The sequence below is a fragment of the Dasypus novemcinctus genome, chromosome 12, assembly GCF_030445035.2.
Source record: "Dasypus novemcinctus isolate mDasNov1 chromosome 12, mDasNov1.1.hap2, whole genome shotgun sequence".
In the NCBI taxonomy this organism is placed as follows: domain Eukaryota; kingdom Metazoa; phylum Chordata; class Mammalia; order Cingulata; family Dasypodidae; genus Dasypus; species Dasypus novemcinctus.
In genome coordinates, this window is record NC_080684.1 from 1 (window position 1) to 19,369 (window position 19,369).

A 19,369-nucleotide genomic window follows, 5' to 3' on the forward strand; every position below is an offset into this window, starting at 1 on the left:
GAGAGAGCTCTGCCATGTTTGAGCCTGCCATGTGACAGAAAGGAAAGGCTCAAACAGCTGAGGCCCTGGGAAGAGATGAGCTATTTGCTTGATAGCTCACAGCTGAACTTGGGAAGAGAACAGACAGCTGAGACTGGTACAGGAGGCCCAGAAAGAGAAAAGCTTGGAGATGAAATTGGGAATAAAGCAGAGCAACGGAGCCTGAGAGAGAACACATGGAGGGGAAGGAGAGACCAAGTAGAGATCGCCTGCCATCTTGCTTCAACACACGGCTGCTGACTTTGTTGAGAATGTTCTTATGTTGCCTCAAGCTGGACTTTTCAGAGTCTTGTAACTGTAAGCATTTATTCCAAATAAATACCATTGATAAAAGCCAATAGATTTCTCGCACCTTGCATCAGCACCCTTTTGGCAGTCTAAGACAAATGCTAAAATCCTTTGGAAGAATAAAGTGTTCCCATGAATGGAGTAAATGAATTGCCATCCAAATTTTTTCCTAGTTGCAAATATTTGGTAATAATAACAGAAGCATCCTGACTTCAAATTAATCCTGGAATAACTTTTCACTATGTTCATTTTCAGGCCATGGTAAGATATTCACTCTTGACTATTAACAACTGTGAGTGTCAACTTTCCTCCTGAGAAGGAGAAGGGTGGGTTATCATTTACATACAACAGGTCAAGAGAGAAAAGTCATGCTCATTCTCAAAAGTGGCACTGTAAACGCTAAGACAAAGGGGGACTGACTTCAAAATTCTGCAGGATTTTTTTTACCCTAGAATTTTCTACTTAAGCAAAGCATCAAATGTAGAAATACAGCAAAAGCATTTTCAGATACATAGTGACTTTACATGAGCATGATTTAACATGGAAATATGCCTAGAAAAATCCCTGTTACCCCCGTTTTCCTGGGTTATTTACCAGTGCCCCCTTTCCCTCTCTAAAGTGCTGTAGTTTATATGAATAATGATATGGCCATCCAACTTTACATGCATTCTTTCCTAGAAACATCACAGAGGGTGTCTTAGTTTGCCAGTCTGCAATGACAAATACTACACAATAAACTGACTTAAGCTACAAGAATTTATTTGTTCTTAGCTTTGGAAGCTAAAATCCCAACATCTGTCGCATACTGGCACTGGCTTATTGCAATCCTGGGAGTTCCTTGACTGCATATCTGCCTCCACTGCATGGTCATCTCTCTCACTCTCTCTCTCTCTCCCCCCTCTCCCTGCCCCCTCCCTCACGGCCCCATCTTCTCTTCTAGTTTTCCACTGACTTCCAGCTTCTTTCTCCCCCCTTTGGTTTTCTCTTCTTTTTATAAGACCTCCCATAAAACAGATTCACCGTGTTTCAGTTGAATCAAAACATGATTAAAAATAATCTTCCCAAGGTCCTATTTACACAGGAGTTCACACCACCCACAGGAATGCTGGTTAAGATGTAGAGCACAGTTTGTTGGGGTACATAATTCAACCTACTACTGAGGTATGCTTCATTGAAAGAGGGAGTAAAAAATGAGCAACATAGATGCTTAGGTAAAATGTAAGAAACATGGGGATGTAGGAAAAAAAGTATACCAGGAAGCTTGCTATGTGGTGGAGTTACCTCTCTAGGTGCCTGAGGAAAAGAAGGCGTCTTGTTTTCCAGAGCTTCTATGACAAATACCACACACTGCTTTCATGAGTAACAGGAATGTCTTGCATCAAAATTTGGGAGACTGATAGTTCAAAATCAATGTCTCCACAGGCCGTGTTTTCACCTAGGGTCTGTGGCTTGCTGGGGCTGGATTTCCTAGACTTGCATCTCTGCCTCAGTTGGTCTCTTCAGTCTCTCGGTGCTACTGACTGTATCAGATTTCCTCTTCCTTATAAGGTTTCCAGTCATGTGGAATAAGGCTCACACTGATCCAGTTTGGCATCATCTAAATAGGATCTTCCAAGACCCTATTCACAAAAGAACTAATCTAACTATGTAAAAAAAATTGTTACAAGCTTTTTTTGATCAGTTGCTTCCAGGGAGTTGGATGTGAGAAAAGATTAAGGGGGAAAATGGGGGAGGGGGGCACTCTATTTTCTTTTTTCTTTCTCTTCTCTTTATGTGCACATAAAATTTAGAATTGTTTTATGTTCACAGTGATTTGAAGCTTTATCATTATGAAAATTTACTTTTGTATCTCATAATTCTTTAAACTTAAAGTCTACTTTGATATTAGTAGAGTATATTAGTGTAGTTCTTCTAGGCTTCTTTTCTTTTTTGATTTATGTTTTTATGATATATCTATTTCTATTGCTTTACTTCTAACATTTCTATGTCTTCATAATTGAGGTATTTATTTCAAGAAGCATATAAATTTTTAAAATCCAGACTGCGTATCTTCATCTCTATAGTATGTTTATATTTATTATGAGACATGATGTCAATATTTTTGGGCTTAATATAACTTCTTCACCTTGTTTTCTACTTCTTCCACTTATTCTATGTCTATTTTCAGTTCTTATTCCTTTCTTCTTGGAGGAAAGGGTGTTGTTTATTATTCCAATGTTTACTTTTTAGTATATTGCTTGTTACGTGCTCTTTTTCTCATTTTATTTGCAATCCTAGACATTACAACATGTACCCTTTACTTACATTTTAAATATACATTAAGTCTTTTGCCTCTTCCTGGAAAACTCAAGGCCCTATGATCACTTTGACTACATTTACATACTTTTGACACATATGATATCATTGCTATGTTTTGTTCTCTCTTTTTTTTTTATTCCTTTTAACATCTCTGACCTGCTGTCTGAGGATTTCAATGCCATTGCTTCAGGCTTTCATTATTTATGTTATAAAGTCAGGTGTTAATCTAATTTTTTTGGTCTTTTAAAGATAATCAGTTGTTTGTGAAAGCTTAATTTTCTAACAATATTTCTAATATTAGTGTCAAGATAATAAATATCTACACTTGACTGAAGGCCTTTTGGAATTTTTAGTGTTTATTCCTGTTGTGAGATATAGTCTACATAGAGAAAGTATGTACAACTATAGGCACACCTTCAAGAAAAATTATATTGCTAACATCACTGTAGCCATCACCTGAGAAAATGCTATGTTCTTCTACACACGATTTAAATTTCCTTTTGACAATTTGTTAGGTACTTTAGTAAACTCAAATGACTTTAAGCCAATCAAAATAGGTATTTTAATCCAATCCTTGTATTATGAGCCTACCTACCAGGGAGTAGAAGGATTAGCTGGTTGCCCTCCTGCAGCTCTGAACTCCAGTGTATGTCTGTCAAAAGTTCTGCTGTTCTCAAAGCTTCTTAGTATTCACTCCTGAAATCCTCAGATGGGCCAGGAGAAAAGGTGCCCAAATCCATCCTCATCTATCTTCCAAATAATATCTTCTGTAGTATTTTGTATAGCTTTTTGAATAAATCTCCACTGAAAAGCTGGTTCAGTTAATCTACTGTTATTGAAAGTGAATCTATAATACATTGTTTTAACATTGGTTTCTATTTTCAAGTTTATAGCAGCTTGTTTGCATTTTCCTTCAAGTTGGAATTTCAGTCATTGTATCAATTTATCCCTATGATGATATACAAATTATAATATAATCATTACTTAATGCAATGGATTGACCTGGATTAGCTGAGTTTTTATTTTTCTTTGGCATTCATAGACAATGAATCATATGAAATGTTAGTACTTATAATGTCCTTTAGAATGGTAGAACCTGAAAATAAACTAATATACACACTTCTTGAAAGGAATACTATTGGGTGCTGCATCCTTCCTTTTTTTCCTTAAAACTCATAGGTGGTAGAAACCACTGTTGTTGCTCTTCTTTCCTTGTTTACACACGTCAGAAGAGATCAGTGACTCACCTTCAGTCCTTTTTAAGCAAGTTACTTTATTCTAGCTTTCTGGTCAGCAGGTGCACCAGCAGTGTGACATTCCAGAGACTACTTATCACTCAGCATTCCCGATACATAGACTGAAGGTAAAATAAATTGCAGTTATATTTCTGGCTACATTAGCATAATTCTGGTTTGCTGGCAGCTCCCAGAAGTAAAAAACAATCCCCTATTGTTTAAATAAGAGTTCCGTGGTGTCTTTCAACAATATTCCTTAAATCTTGAGTATCCAGCATGCTTAAGGACAGTACATTTCAGAAAATTCCTGTCTTCCAACCAGAAGTAGCAGTCACTATGCAGAAACAAACATTTCTTTTCAACGTTTTCTGATTCTGTATACCTTGGTTATTAAATGTCTCTAATACATATTTCTCCCCTTGAATCTGTCAGCATAGAAATGTACTGAAATGAGTTAAAATCGGTGATTTTTTTTTGGTAAAATATATGCTGCAGTGAGATCAAAATGAAAGATTCAGAATTCACCTCTCCTTTTTTTTCATACAAGGCTTCATGAACACTTAATAAAAGCTGGATAACATACTTTGACTGTTCTTTTAATGTATTTAAATAGACTCTTAACCAACCAAGCTGCAAGATTATCTGGTGAACATGTCTAACCAATCATGAAACAAAAGATCTTTCAGTATATACAGTAGCATAGCTTGTAGATACTTGGGAATATACAAACATAAATTCGGAAACATTCAAGAACTAAAGTATTTTATGTGTTATTATTTCTAAAATCAAAGTCCACATTTGCTTCTCTTAAATAATGGCCAATAAAAGTGAACTTTCAATATAAAATATGCAATTAAATTATATAAAATTGAAGCACAGAAGGATTATTTCCTTTCTCTTCTGGAGCACATATTATTTATTGTATGCCATTTCTTTCTCTAAAATATATCTTTAATCTGTCCCTTCCATTCAGCTGCATTGACATCAACCTAATCTGGGCCACAGACATTTCTCAACTAAACTATTTCAATAGCTGCGTAAATCTCCACCCTGATTCCTCTCTTGTCCTTGTCCAATCAGTCTGCAAACAGAAGTCATTGTAATCCTTTATAAGTATAAATCAAATAAACTCAGGGCCTGTTTAAAACTCCAAATGCTCTAGGGGGCTGGTGCTGACTTGGTTTCCTCAATACCCGTTTTCCACCTCTAATATCTGACTCTGTCATCAGTTGGGAATGTATGTTTCCAGACTCCTTTCTACACAATTAATACCTGACAGGGATTAAAAGCAAGGGCCACATCTATTGTTTCCTTAAGTGTTGATTCAGAACTATGAGCCATCTCAGAGGAAAAAAGCATTTAACCCACAGAGAGAAGAAAATCCTTATAAAGAAAGGTGGTTAGATGAAGAAACTTTATAAGGGAGCAGATCCTTACAGGAGAAAGGGAAAAGACCATTTCAATGACTACTGGAGTCCCTGCACCACATTGCCCACATTTTTCTTTGGCTCATTCTTTACAGGGTTTTGGAATATAGAAGACTACCAAGAAAAAAGAACGTGAGAGATTGGTGTTTTAATTAATTAGGTAATAACAAAAGTATTCATTACTTTTTACCTAGCACTCTCTGCCAGGCTTTACTCTGTATGCTTAATGTCATTTTTGTTTTTTAAGAAGTTTTAGATTATATAAATATTACATTAAAAATATAGGGGATTCCCATATACCCCACAACCTCTCCCTCCAACACTTTCCCCCTTAACAACATCTTTCTTTTGTGTGGTACATCTGGTACAATTGGTAAACACATATTGAAGCATTGCTACTAACCATGGACTATAGTTTACATTACAGTTTACACTTTGCACCACTTAATTTTATAGGTTTTGACAAAATGTATAATGGCCTGTACCCATCATTGCAATGTCTTGCAGGACCATTGCACTGCCCCCCAAGTGCCCCTTGTTACATCTATTCTTCCTTCTCCCTCCTCAGAACTCTAGTGGCCACTGCCTTTATAGCCATGATACAAGTTCCTATATCCTCACGTCAGCCCTACGAGGTACACTTGTGCTGTTTATCTGTCTCTCAGCTTCAAGGTCATCCTGGTAGAGTCTGTGCTGTGATACTGGTCCTGAGAGCACAAAAGCTGCATTCCCCGTGCTCCTGTACCTGTTGGCTGCCCGTTGCTTTCTCCCAGTAGCAGGCACTTCTACTCCCCCTGTTCTAGGGGTCAAAGATGCTTCCAGAGGTTATTAATGTCAGGGTTACTTCAACCCTGACTTATTGCTCTTTCATTTGTTCAGCAACCACAAAATCAATTTTCCATGCTAGATTTCCAAATCTTAATATGCCTGGAATGGTTCCTCCCTTTCTGACTGATACCTGATGGTTGCAGTATTGTTATGTCCATTTTATTAATTAGAAAACTCAAGCAAAAATGGATTAAGTAACATGCCTAGGATCATACAGTGGGAAGTGGCAGAGAAAAGATTCGAACCAGGCAGTCTGGCATTGTTTATAAACTTCTCTGAGTAATATTAGCTTTTCTAGCAAGTGTTCAATTGTATTCATAAAGTCCATTCTTTTTAAGCAATCCCTTATTTTATCTAATGGCTGTTCCTTAAAGAACAGTCAAACACGTTTGGATATTTTTCCAGCAAACACATTTTTTAAGGTAGGGAGCCACAAATAGTAATTTAGTTATATTATTTTGGTTACCCCAGGCAGACGTGGCCTAATTCCCCTCTCCCCCCACTTTTAGGCACCGAAGGGTAGGTTGAGAAATTGTGTCGTTCTCCCTGATTGCAGAAGCCGAGCCTGCAGGGCCACCAAGCTCCCACAGAGCTGGCAGAGCAGAATAGCTTTTCATTTTGTGCCCTGTTTCCCGTGGTGCTGTCGTGGAGAAATACTGACAACTTATCTTTGTCCCCCTCTGTCTCCAAAGCTTGTTCAGGAATAAGCTGGGTCTTCAGTGTCTCTTTATCAGCAGTCTCCCACGCAGGGCTTAGAAACCCTAAGTGATGCCCTATTCTGAAAGAATGAATGATGAATGTACAAGTAACTGTCAGGTAAAATTTTCCACTTAATTTTTTGGAAAGCATGATACTCCTGGATGAATTAATACATGAAGGAACGTTTCTAGAAGGAATGAACTCATCAGTGTTTTCTAGCCCCTGCGATGTCTTCCTACGATGTTGTATTCCCATGCAGAAATTGTGTGTTTGCCCTGGATTTTGAGTCCTGGGTGTGAAGGCTACTCTGCCCCTTACAAGCCCTGGAGCCTCACTCAACACCTCTATCTTTATGCTTTTGTGTTGGGCAGGTTTTCCTAATCACTCTATAATAGGAGAATCTATGTAGGAGTCCTAAAAATGGCATAAAATTGGGTAATTAGTACTTTAATTTGTATTTTAAAGCAATTTTTAATACACATGGGAGTCTAAAAGGACAGAATAGGATGCTGAGTTCACAACTTCCCAAACAACAGGTTATTCTTTTAGAGTATATTGTCAAGTGTATTACAAAAGTGTGTCAACTAACGTTAGTCCCTGCCCTGCTACGACAGCACATTTCTGGAAAGGAATGACTTCATAGAACATTATGTGTGTGTCCTTTTTATTAATAATAAAAAATAAATACATATGAATATGAATTTTTTGTATACCTCAGTATAAACTACCAAGCAAAAATGGAATCTAAACGGAATTGCAAACAGGATACACTAGCGTATTTTAGAGGACTCCTCTGCATATGAATTATTATAATAGTTATCTCAATCAGTTATGCTTAAAATCAAAACATGCTCCAGTAGGTTAACTAGAGAATTGTTTTTTTTAAAAAATCCTGCATTACTATGGAATTACACCTAAATACCTTGAAGTTGAGAGTTGAGACCAGCTCCACATAAGGAACAGCTGGACCAGGAGGCACCACAGAACTTAAGAAAGAGACACAAGTAGGAAAAGATGGGAACGGGGGACTCAGAGCCTCAAGGACGAAGGGCCTCGACCCACGCTTCCACGTCGTATTTACTGAATATCTCAGGGATGGGAGTAAAGTTACTTTTTATTCTTTTAGATAACATTTTGCCAGAGCAATCATGTCCGCGTTTTCCCCCTGTATGCCCTGCACAGTTTAAATGTTTCTCTCTGTAGAAGGCACACGTTGTTCAGAGCAGCGTTCGCTCCTGAAAGAACCTAATGTTCTAAGGTCCTACCCCCATCTGGGGTATGGAAACATTTTAACCTCCAGCCATTAGCTCCACAGAGACTTAGTTTACACAATTCGTAAAGATATTATTGAATGAGCCTGGACAAGCTGCTTTCGTTCATTTCACAGAATGAAGGTAAATCATCAAAATCTTAGCAAATCAGTTAACTTTTTAGAGAATGATCAATTGTGGTTTGATTACCTAGAAGACAAACGTTTACATTGGAATGAGAATTTTTAAAGTAATAAATGGAAAGAACTAAAGTTTTATTTAAGCCTCGATAATTGCAATAGACAGAGTAGTTATTTGGCAGTGAAATGTTACTGCGGTCTAGCAACAGTGCAAATGTGAAGGTGCCTTAGACAGGAACCATTTCAATCTGCTCATTTTTCAGGGAGTAAAGGAACAAGTCAAGAGTTAACATAATGTCCTCAAAGCCACACAACCAGAATGTGATCAGTCTGGAATGAAAACACAAATGTCTTTATCTGTCCCTGTTTGAAAAGAAACTGAGAGTGGGATTACATCTATTTCAGCAGGAATGTTGGCAAGATGGTTATTCCTTTGGCCAGTCACATAAAGGCATAAGGCTCCAAGTTGAGAACAAACTAAGGAATTTTCACAATGTATTTTTAGTAATAACAAAAGTACTTTGGGGTTGAATGTAGTCCCAAACAATCCCCATTTCTCAATCTTTCTATCCTCAACACAGCCACAGCAGGGATATGCACTGGACCTACCAATGGCCACTGTCATTTAAACTGCCTGGTGGCATTTTGTTTGCATTATAAATGCAATACCTAAACTTTTAATTTGGAACGTTCACAAGAGAAACAAATATCAAACCACAATAATGTATTCACGTCTTTTTTTCAACAACACTTCTTTGTTTCTAAAAATAATTTTCTCCATTCATTTTTTATGAAATTTAATAATTCTGTCCATTGGTATTGGACTCATAAGCTTTCATTTGACAAATGATAGCTAAACATTTTCCACACTTCTCTTTAGACTGCTGCTCATGTCTCAATTTCTGAAAGTAATTAATTTATTGGGCCACTTACTAATTTGTTAAAATTGAGTTGCCTCTGAATTATCTTTGTTCATATTATTATTATTATTTTCTCAGGATGAATTTCTCAAATTTACATTTTGTGAAAGGTATTTTTATTTTATTCCTTAATTTTTTTTCATCCAAAGTGCTCTACCAATTTATATTGGCAACACTAAATTATAAATATAATCCACTTTTGAATCTTATCGAAATAGGCATACTTTTAAGAATATTTCACAATATATAGACAATAATGGAATCTTATTTTCATTCAGTTTTTTCCCCTTCAATATTAATTTTCAATAATTTTAAGGCTTAGTGATTTTGCTGGGTTTCTCACAAGGCATCTGTAGCAGTTTGATATGGTTATGAACTCCAAAAATAGATGTTGGATTATGTTTGTCATCTGGTCTGCACCTGGGCATGACTGAGTTCTGACTAGGGCTTTGATCGGGTCATGTTATTAGAGCACCCCACCGAGGGGTGGGGACTCATAGATAAGAGGCATGGCAAAGGACAGAGCTGAGGGTTTTTGATGTTGGAGTTTTGATGTTGGAGATGGAAGCCTTTAGCTGGAGCCCCAGGGAGAGAGACAGAGCTATTCGCCAGATAGTCTACAGCTGACCCTGTGGAGAGAGGCAAAACCTAGAGAGCCTCATAGTCTACAGCTGACCTTATGGAGGAAACATAGGAGCTGAGCCCAGAGGAGCCAAGGAAGCCTGAACCCTCACAGGTGCCGGCAGCCATCTTGCTCCCACACGTGAACATAGACTTTGGTGGGGGAAGTAACTTATGCTTATGGCCTGGTATCTGTAAGCTCCTACCCCAAATAAATACCCTTTATAAAACCCAACCAATTTCTGGTATTTTGCATCAGCGCCCCTTTGGCTGACTAATACACCCTTGATCAGGTCCACTGGACATACAGTCAACTCCAGGCTCCATGGGAAAGTGATCCAGTCCCAGGCTCGGGCTGTTCCCTGCCCTCAGGTCCACTGGCTGCTGCCATGTGGCTGTCTCCATAGGGCAGTCCACAGCACGGCTGCTGGGTCGCCTTCGAGCAAAAGGCAGAGAGTGGGCACCCTACATGGAAGCTGGAGTCTCTTTGTGACCTAATTGTGGAAGCGATTTCCCATCATTTCTCCTGTATTCTGTTAGTTAGGAGTAAGCATCTAGGCCCAGCCCACACTCAAATGGAAATAAATAATAAAAAATTGACATGAGGGTGTAAACACCAGGAGGTAGGGGTCATTGGAAGCCATCTCGGAACCCGCCTACCACGGAGAGCCTTTGCAAACGCCTGGTTGTGACGTCTCAGTTTTTTTCTTCATGTTTTCTTTTGTTTTTAACTCATTTATAAGAACTATCTACTCAATAAACAAGCCCTTTGCCATATGTTTGTGTGCATACATATTCTTAAATGTAATCAATTTTCCTTTATGATTAACACTTTTTATGTAAAGACACTCTTCTCAGTTCCAGTAACATAGGATATTTTCCTTAATTATCTCTTAGAAATACTATTGTTTTAAATTTTATTTTTCAAAAGTTAAGATCTACAATATTTCTGGAGTTTATTTTTTAATGTATGAGCTCAAGTAAAGACCAAATTTTATTTTCTTTAACAGAGGTTATTCTTCTGCCTGAAGAAAACCTTTGAGTAATTTCTTAGTGCAGAGTTTCCTGTCACAAATTAGGACCATTTTATTGTTCTTCTTTTATTAAATTTCAGCTTCATTCTTAAAATACACTTTCATTTGGAATAGAATAGTAGATTTGCAAGCATTTCATTTTAAATTTGATGAAATTATACCATTGTCTGTAAAAACGTCCCTATCATATATTCAACTTTTATTACATCTTCAAATATTGCATCTACTCTATTCTGTCTCCTTCCTGCTAGAATTCTACTACAACCATTCTCCTTGTATCAAATGATTTTATTTTTCTAGTTTATATTTTACAACATATTTTATTCTTTCCAGACCTTAGGTTTGTTTGGTTGGTTTACATCTGGAAGGACGCAAGATGCATTTGTCATCCCATATCAACTTAACCCAATAAGGAATTTCAAAGCTAGCTCTTAGTTTCTGTGAGTGTCAGTATATTTTGGATAATCTTCTTTGTGGTGTGCCCTTCTTGTTCTCAATCTGAAGAATACAGGGTTTCCAAGACATTCCTAAAATGGTGAGTCTTGAACTCCAATGTGTTGGCTAGCTGCCAAATCCTGCTCAGGTTTTTGTAAGCTTCTTGAATCAACAGGTACCCCTTGAGGGAAGTGTTCCTGAAGGCCCAGCTCACGTCCTTGCTTTGCTCTTCCTACATCTTGACCACATGTCTCCATTTCCATATAGCTCGCTGACGATTTCCAGAAGAGGTCCTCCTTTTTAATTTCCTAATTGTTTTGGAGCCCTTGTTAACCTGAATTAGTCTTCCATTTCTAAAAGATGAGCACAAAAGTAATACATTGCTAATACACAAGGAATATGTGAATAGACTTTTGTCATAATAAATGAAGCATTGTTGAAAAAGCCAAGATCCCCTTTGCACAACTTCTAATTCCTGTATCCCTCACTGATGTTAGTATTGAAGACATCTTGGTATGTGCCTCCCTAGACTGGTTCTGAAACGGTTTCCGTGTGTTCTTGTTAAATATCTAGAATTTGAATTTGGTTGTACATAAATTGTATCACCAAGTTAAAATTACTATGAAACTCATCAGTGCCATATCTTGAAACTATTTTTTATGTCTGTAAACAAAGTTATTTTATGCTTTTTAAGTAGTGGCATAGTATTTTATAGTATCAATAAATCATAATTTTTTACAATTCAATGCTTTATGTTTTTTAAAGATTTATTTATTTATTTATTTCTCTCCCCCCTTCACCCTGGTTATCTGTTCTCTGTGTCTATTTGCTGCGTCTTCCTCTTTGTCTGCTTCTGTTGTTGTCTTATTAATAGATGTTTAGTGTATCTCTAATGGGTCATTGTTAAAAACAGTGCTACCTCGAGCATCTTTGTATGCACATCTACATGCATGTGGAGTGCTTCTCTGGGTTACATACTAAGATGAGGAATAACTCATTGATGAAATATTTGCATTTAAAAATTCATAATAAAGTATCTCAATCACTCAACATCTATTTGTCTATTTATTTGTTTTGCCACATTAGAATATGGGAGGATTCACCCTTTTCCTACTAACTTTTCTCACATCTAATACTATCAAATATTTAAATGTTTGATTGCATGATATGCATTTTTATTTAGTTGTATTAGTCAGAAAAGGCTAGGGAATGCAGTGATTTTTTTTTTTAACACAAGTCCTAAATCATAGTGCTTAAAGCTTCCAAGTTTATTTTTTGCTCATGCAAAGTCACTTCAGGTTTTGTGTGATTGACAAAGCATTTGTCTCCATGTGATGGATCCAGGTTTTAATTTATACCAATCTGTGCTTGCACATTTGCTCCAGCAAGGAAAAAGTGAGCTGGAGAAACAAAGGCTGGAAATTAAATGTTACCAAAAGTGACATCCACACTCCACTTGCCATTATAAGTAACATGCACATGATTGAATTCAAGGGTATTAGGGAAAAGAAACCTTCTGCATGCCTGGAAAGACAAATGATAGAAGAACATGTATCTGTGAGCAAGAAGTTCAAGATGGATATTTAGCCTTTCAGAATAATACATGCAAAAAGCCACACTGCCACCAAAGACTGAAGGCAGATAATCCCACATTGCCTCTAACAGGAGGCATATTTATGGGAAAGTTTTAATTTTTTTTCAAAACTATCCACTTTTGGGGGGTTGCCAATCAGCTACACACGACTAAATTCCTGGAAAATTTATTCAGTGGGATTTTTTTTTCAAAATCCTAAATATAGGTTTATCTTTATTTGAGATGTTAAATTGCCTCTGTTTTGGGTGTAAATTTCCCTCTATTCTATCATCCATGGATTTGGGTCTTTCTGAAGTATTTGATGGGGAGACAAAAGAGTTAATTATTTTGCTGCTATAAAATAAAGAATTTCTGACTCACTGCTAACTTTGCCACATAGGAGTTGTGGACATGCTGAGGACAAAATGTGTGTCTCTCTTTCCCCGTATATGTATTCCTTCTTCAAAACTTAGGATTTTACGTGCACTGATAAAATACAGCTAGCTGGTTATGTTACTGAAATGGAGGTTGTTAAAATGGCTGAATAAATTACCAGCTGCTTGCAGTCATATCTACTATACACACCGGTTTAGCAACTTCTTATTAAAGGTCATCCTTGACATAAACCAAGAGAACAAAATGTTTTACAAGCTTCTCAGGCAACACAGCACCGTCAGAGGATAGTTTGATGCTATCAGTGTTAAATCCAATGTGAACATTTACAACTGTCTATTTTTATTGTGATGCATTTTATTCAGCCCTAGGTAGAGGAGGGATACTGAGATTAAATTATTCATTTCACAAATATTTCCATCACTACTGTGTGCGGTCACCACATCGAATAGAGTGGTGAGCTATACGTGTATGGTCTTCGATGGAGCTTACGGTTTTGGGGAGAAAGACAGTTATAAAGAAACACATGTGTACATGAATAATTACAGATTTTGATAGATTTTCTGAAGGACAAGAAGAGGGCTCTGTTAGAGTAATTGGGTATTATTTCATATGCGATGGAGGTGTCAGCTTGTCAAGAGTTAGGGAAAGAGGTCTGGAGAAAATCACATTATTAAGCCTAAAAGATTGAGGGATGTTCCCTAAAGCACAGTAAACTAACATGATTCTAACTCATTAGAACTTCCAGCATATATTGACTGGCAGCAACATGATATATATTACTTAAGCTAAAACTTAATAATGCGAGCAAAACGTGGTGATGTTGTTTTCCCATAACCATTTCTCCCCAATAGGAATACCACAAGCTACAAAAGTATGGAAGCATGGATTAACACATGATAGAGGTGATTGACCAAGAAATTTTTTTGTTCTTGTTTCAGAACCCACTTTCTCCCAAAGGATTATGGTAACACATGATAATTTTGAGAACTATATTAATCTTATGGTTGTAACTGTGATTACAATTTTCTAGAAAGTTTTCTTGTGCCACCATGACCAGAAATAATTGCTTTCTCTTTAGAAATACATAATTTTCTGCAAAATTAACCTGCTTCACTGTAAGTATTATACTTTCAAAGTTCCTGTTTTATTCTTTTCATTAGTTGTCACATATATAGATGGAAGAGGACAAAAAAGGCACAAAAATTCAATGTGCAACTCAATAATTTCTCACAAAGCTAACATTGAAGCAAACACCAAACAAGACATGAATTAAAACTCTACCAATGGTCAGAAGCCATCTTAGACTCTTCACAATCACCACCCCATGTTCACCTCTCAAACACCGAGTTTTATTTACCACCTACGCCTCTATAATTTTACTGCCTACACTTTTATCTTGAACCTTATGGTATACTTTTCTTAACTTCTAAAGTAGAATCATACAATATATATCTTCTTGTGCTTGACAGTTCTATGACTTGATCTTATTATTGTATGTTCCAGTAATTTATTTGTGTTCATTGCTGGAGAGTAGTCCACTGAAAGAGAGAGAGAAAGACAGAGACAGAGGGAGGGAGGGAGGAAGGGAGAGAGAGGTTTATCCAATTCTAACATTTAGGAACATCTGCTTTTTATCCAGTTTTCACTATTTCTAATAATGATATTATGCAAAATTCTTATGCATGTCTCTAGGGACAAGTCTTTTGAGAATTTTCAACTTGTAAAATAGGTAAAACAATAGAGAGATAGTACAAATTTACACCCCCACCAAAAGTATACAAAAATTTCCAAATGTTAGTTATCTTCAAATATAATACGATTTGATCAGACTTTAAAATTTCAAATGTGAGTATAAAGGTCTGTCATTGTGGTTTTAATTTGTATGTCTCTGGTAAGTACTGAGATTGAGCCCATTTCCATATGCATATTCACCATTTAGATACTATCTTCTGTAAAGTACCTGTTCAAGTCTTTTGTCTATTTTCATATTGCTTTTTTGTATTGAGTTTTCACTTTTTATAGATAAAATGCCATATACCGAAGAGAAGATTTATTGCTCACACCTGCACAAGGATTTCTCCAAGTCTATATACCCTTGGCATTTTTATGTATTTGATTTTTTACAAATTGAAAACAGTTTTATTGAGGTATATATTACACACGATGAATTTGCCCCATGATACATTGGTTTTTGTAAATATATAAAGTTGCACAACCATCAATCCAGTGTTAGCATATTTCTATCTCCTTAAAAAGCTACTTTGCACCCATTTGCAATCAACCCCCACTCCCACCCCATCCCTTGCAACTACTACTATGTTTCTGTCTCTGTAAATTCACTTATTCTGGACATTTTCCCTTGGTCACATTTCCTTTGGAACTTTTTGCTATATTTGGAAAAGAGTGAATATGAGCCTGTCATCTCTCCACAATTTCATGTGTTGCTGATTAATTTATTGTGACAATGGTTCAGGGTCAAAAGAAGTTACCAAAAATCCTCCAAGTCCCAGTTTAGCAAAGAATGTAATAAGAAAATCTTTTATAAGGAGTCAATATTTTAAAATCCCTTAATATAATTCTTGACACTTTTAGCTTTCTAGAATTAATATATTAAGAATTTACATATTTCTTTCATTTCAATAAATTGTTAAACATCTTGAAAGTTTTAATAAATGTGTGTATCTAAAAAATGAAATTCTGAGATATATAGTATTTTCCATCTGGCACTTTCACTTGGCATATATAGTACAAGTTCAGCACAGCCTAGGGCAGTTTTGCAACACCAAGGATCTTCTTTTAGGAAAACTTGATATTATTTTACCACAGCTCTCCTCTGGACCATCACCTGTTTCACAGTCAGCAGAATCTCTTAGGGACACTAAATCTGATGTACTGAGGGAGCCTTCTAAATTACATCAACAAGAGTTACAAGAGTTAAGAAAATCACTGCAGGAAAAAGATGGAACAATCAGAACTCTACAGGAAAAGAATCACAGATTATGTCATTTAATTGCTGCCACCCCAAAGCTAGAAGGAAAAGAACATGAACAAAATGATCCAGAAGTTAAGGAGATAAAGGACAAACAAGATGTTTTTAAAAAGTTACTTAAGGAAAAAGACCTCTTAATCGAAGCCAACAGTGCCAAGTTCCTTTCGTTAAATGAGAATTTCACTAACAAAGTGAAGGAAAATGAACTTTCAACACAGGCAGTGACAAACCTGAAGGAGAGAATATTAATTTTAGAAATGGACATTTCTAAACTGAAAGAGGAAAATGAAAAAATAGCAGAAACATCTAGGGTAAAGGAAACAGAACATCAAGCATTACAAGAGGCTAATACCATGATTTCAATCATGCTGCAAGAAAGGGAGTTTGAGTGCCAGGCAATGAAGGAGAAGGCTCTTGTTTTGGAACAACTACTCAAAGGAAAAGAACAGGACAAGACTGGGGAGTTAGATCAGCTTTTAAATGCAGTGAAATCCATGCAGGAGAAGGCAGCTGTGTTTCAACAGGAGACAGATCAAGTCCTGTTGGCCCTGAAAGAGCAACAAATGGAAAACGGTGCCCTGCAGAATGAGCTACAACATTTACATAACAAGGAATTACACTTAAACTGGGAGCTAGAGAGCCTGCATAAGCATGTTTTAGAATCACAAGACTCTTCTACTCGTGAAGCTTTGGCTGCAGAAGACAGGGAGAACAGCCTAAGAAAGAAAGTCACAGCACTGGAGGAGAAGCTACTTTCATCCTCTGATGCAATGAAGGATGCAAGGTGTCAAACCAGTTTGCAGGTAGCATCATTGCTGGTCGAACTCAATGCAGTCTCCGCACAGAGAGATGAAACTGCACAGCAGCTTTCCATCTCACAAGAACAAGTAAAGCGGTATGCTCTCTCACTAGCCAACCTGCAGGGGGCACTAGACCGTTAACAGGAAGAGGAAAAAGCGATGTATTCTGCTGAACCAGCAAAGCAAAACCACCTTGTAGGGGAATGGAAGACAAAGGCAGAAAATCTGGGAGGAAAACTTTCATCTCTACAGGAACGTTTGGATGAGGTGAATATTGCATTACACTCAGCAACGAGACTGAGAGAACAGTTAGATGGGAAGGAGGAACAAGTTAAAAATCTTAAAAAACAAAATGCATGCCAACAACAAATGCTGGATGAGGTACAAAAGAAACTGATGAATGTACTAAAGAGCACAGAAGGAAAAGTGGACAAAGTCCTAATGTGAAAGCTCTTTATTAGATACTTTCAGAGACCAAAAACCAAGCTTCATGAGGTATTAAGATTAATGGGAAGCAGTCTGGGTATGAAAAAGGAGGAAATGGAAGAGTTGTTCACTGATAACCAGGTTGCAGTTACGAGGTGGATGAGTGGGTGGCTTGGAGGATCAAAGAGTGTTCCCAATACATCTCTGAAACCTAGTCGACAGCGTGTACTTAGTAGTTCTTTCTCAGAACATTTTCTGAAATTTCTACAAAAAGAGTCTCATCCATCTGTGCCACCACCAAAACTTTCTGCTCATGATATGAATCTCCAAGATCCACCAGAAAGGACCCAACGAGCCACAAATGTGCCACCACATTTTAAATATACAGCAGCGTCCAGAACCAGTACAAGAGTACCTGAGAATCCATTCTTCGCTCCCTGCTCTGCAGCGGTGCCTCTAATCATTAGAGCGGTGGCTCTAATCTAGCCTTGCTAGACTCGGAACTGGTGGGCCTGGGAATCTTCTTTTGAAACCCAACTCAGATGTGTTGCCATTTACAGATCTGCCATGCTACCTAACAACACCACTGCAGTTATACTGAAAGACTCTAAAGCAACAATTAAGACAGAAACGACTGTACCACTGTGAAACAAGCAAGCCACCCATAACCATTATGTGTATATATGTATATATTTTATCACAATGTCACCTTCTAGAAGAAGTCAGGTGTTCGTTTGTACCTGTACTATCGTTATACTTAATAAAACTATTTTTATACTTTTAGAAATTGCAGGTGTCATAGAACAAGTGTGCCATATAATTTCCCTTTTTCCCCTCTGATGTAAACCCTTTTAAACTAAATCATGTATATTTGACCATAATTTACCAAAAAAAAAAAAAAAAAATGCAAATAGCCATAAAGTAGCTCTTCATTTCCTTCTCTGATTATTTTATAAGCGACAAGCCCTGTGACTGGTTGCTCACAGCACATCTCCAGGACACAGTAGATTCTGGAGGGGAAGGCCGGGCTCTCGGCAGAGACAGGCAGCCAGCTGTGCCATGGGGCAGGACCTGAGGATCACCAGGGGTTGACAATGTGAGAAAGCATCTCTGCTGGTGCACCGAATTGGGCAGTTCATATCCTCAGAAATGTAAGTTTTATGCTACATAAATCTCTATTATGACTTACTTGGTTGAATTAAAAGTATAGGAAGAATTCCTGAGAATTCTATGCATTGGACCTGGCTTCCAGTGCAGGACAAGGGTGCTGACATCCAGGCTACAGGTCAGGGAGGACAGAGGGAAGAGTGGGATGAGGAGGAGGGATTACCGGCAGGACCCTGTTTCTTCTCCGAGGAACACCCCACATCACTGTTCTCACTCTGATCGATACATACTCAGTAACTTGATGAAGCCCAGGCAAGTGGATGTAAGAACCTGCTTCTGAAATTGCTCCCCACAGAATTAGCACAGGGATCCCCAAACCCATGGTCCTTCCTCTCCTGACTCTCACTCCTGGGCTCCTCTCCCCCTGGGCCCCTTCCCAGGGACTGCACGGCCACTGCCACCACCCTCTCGACTAAGACAAATTCTGTCTTGGCTCCAGGAAGACACGCCTGCCTTGTTGCTGTCATAGCCTCTCGATCCCCTTCCCGATTCCATGTGCCACCCCTTTGCAGTCCACCCAGGTCATCTCACCCAGCTTCCCCTATCCAGAAAGTCCATTCCAAGAGCCCACTGCTGAAACACTAGCATCTGCTTTATAAATTGGCTTTATGACTCAACCTTTTCCTCTCTCTCCACCCCATCTGCTTGTTGGAAATCTATGCCGGATTCAGGAGGTTCAGGTCACCCAACTTCAAAGCCTCTAAGACCTTCCTGTCTCACACAGTGATACTCACATGCAAAATGATGGGATTGACATACAGAAACTACTCCATTCCTACCCTTCATTGTACCAAATGGGTTTCT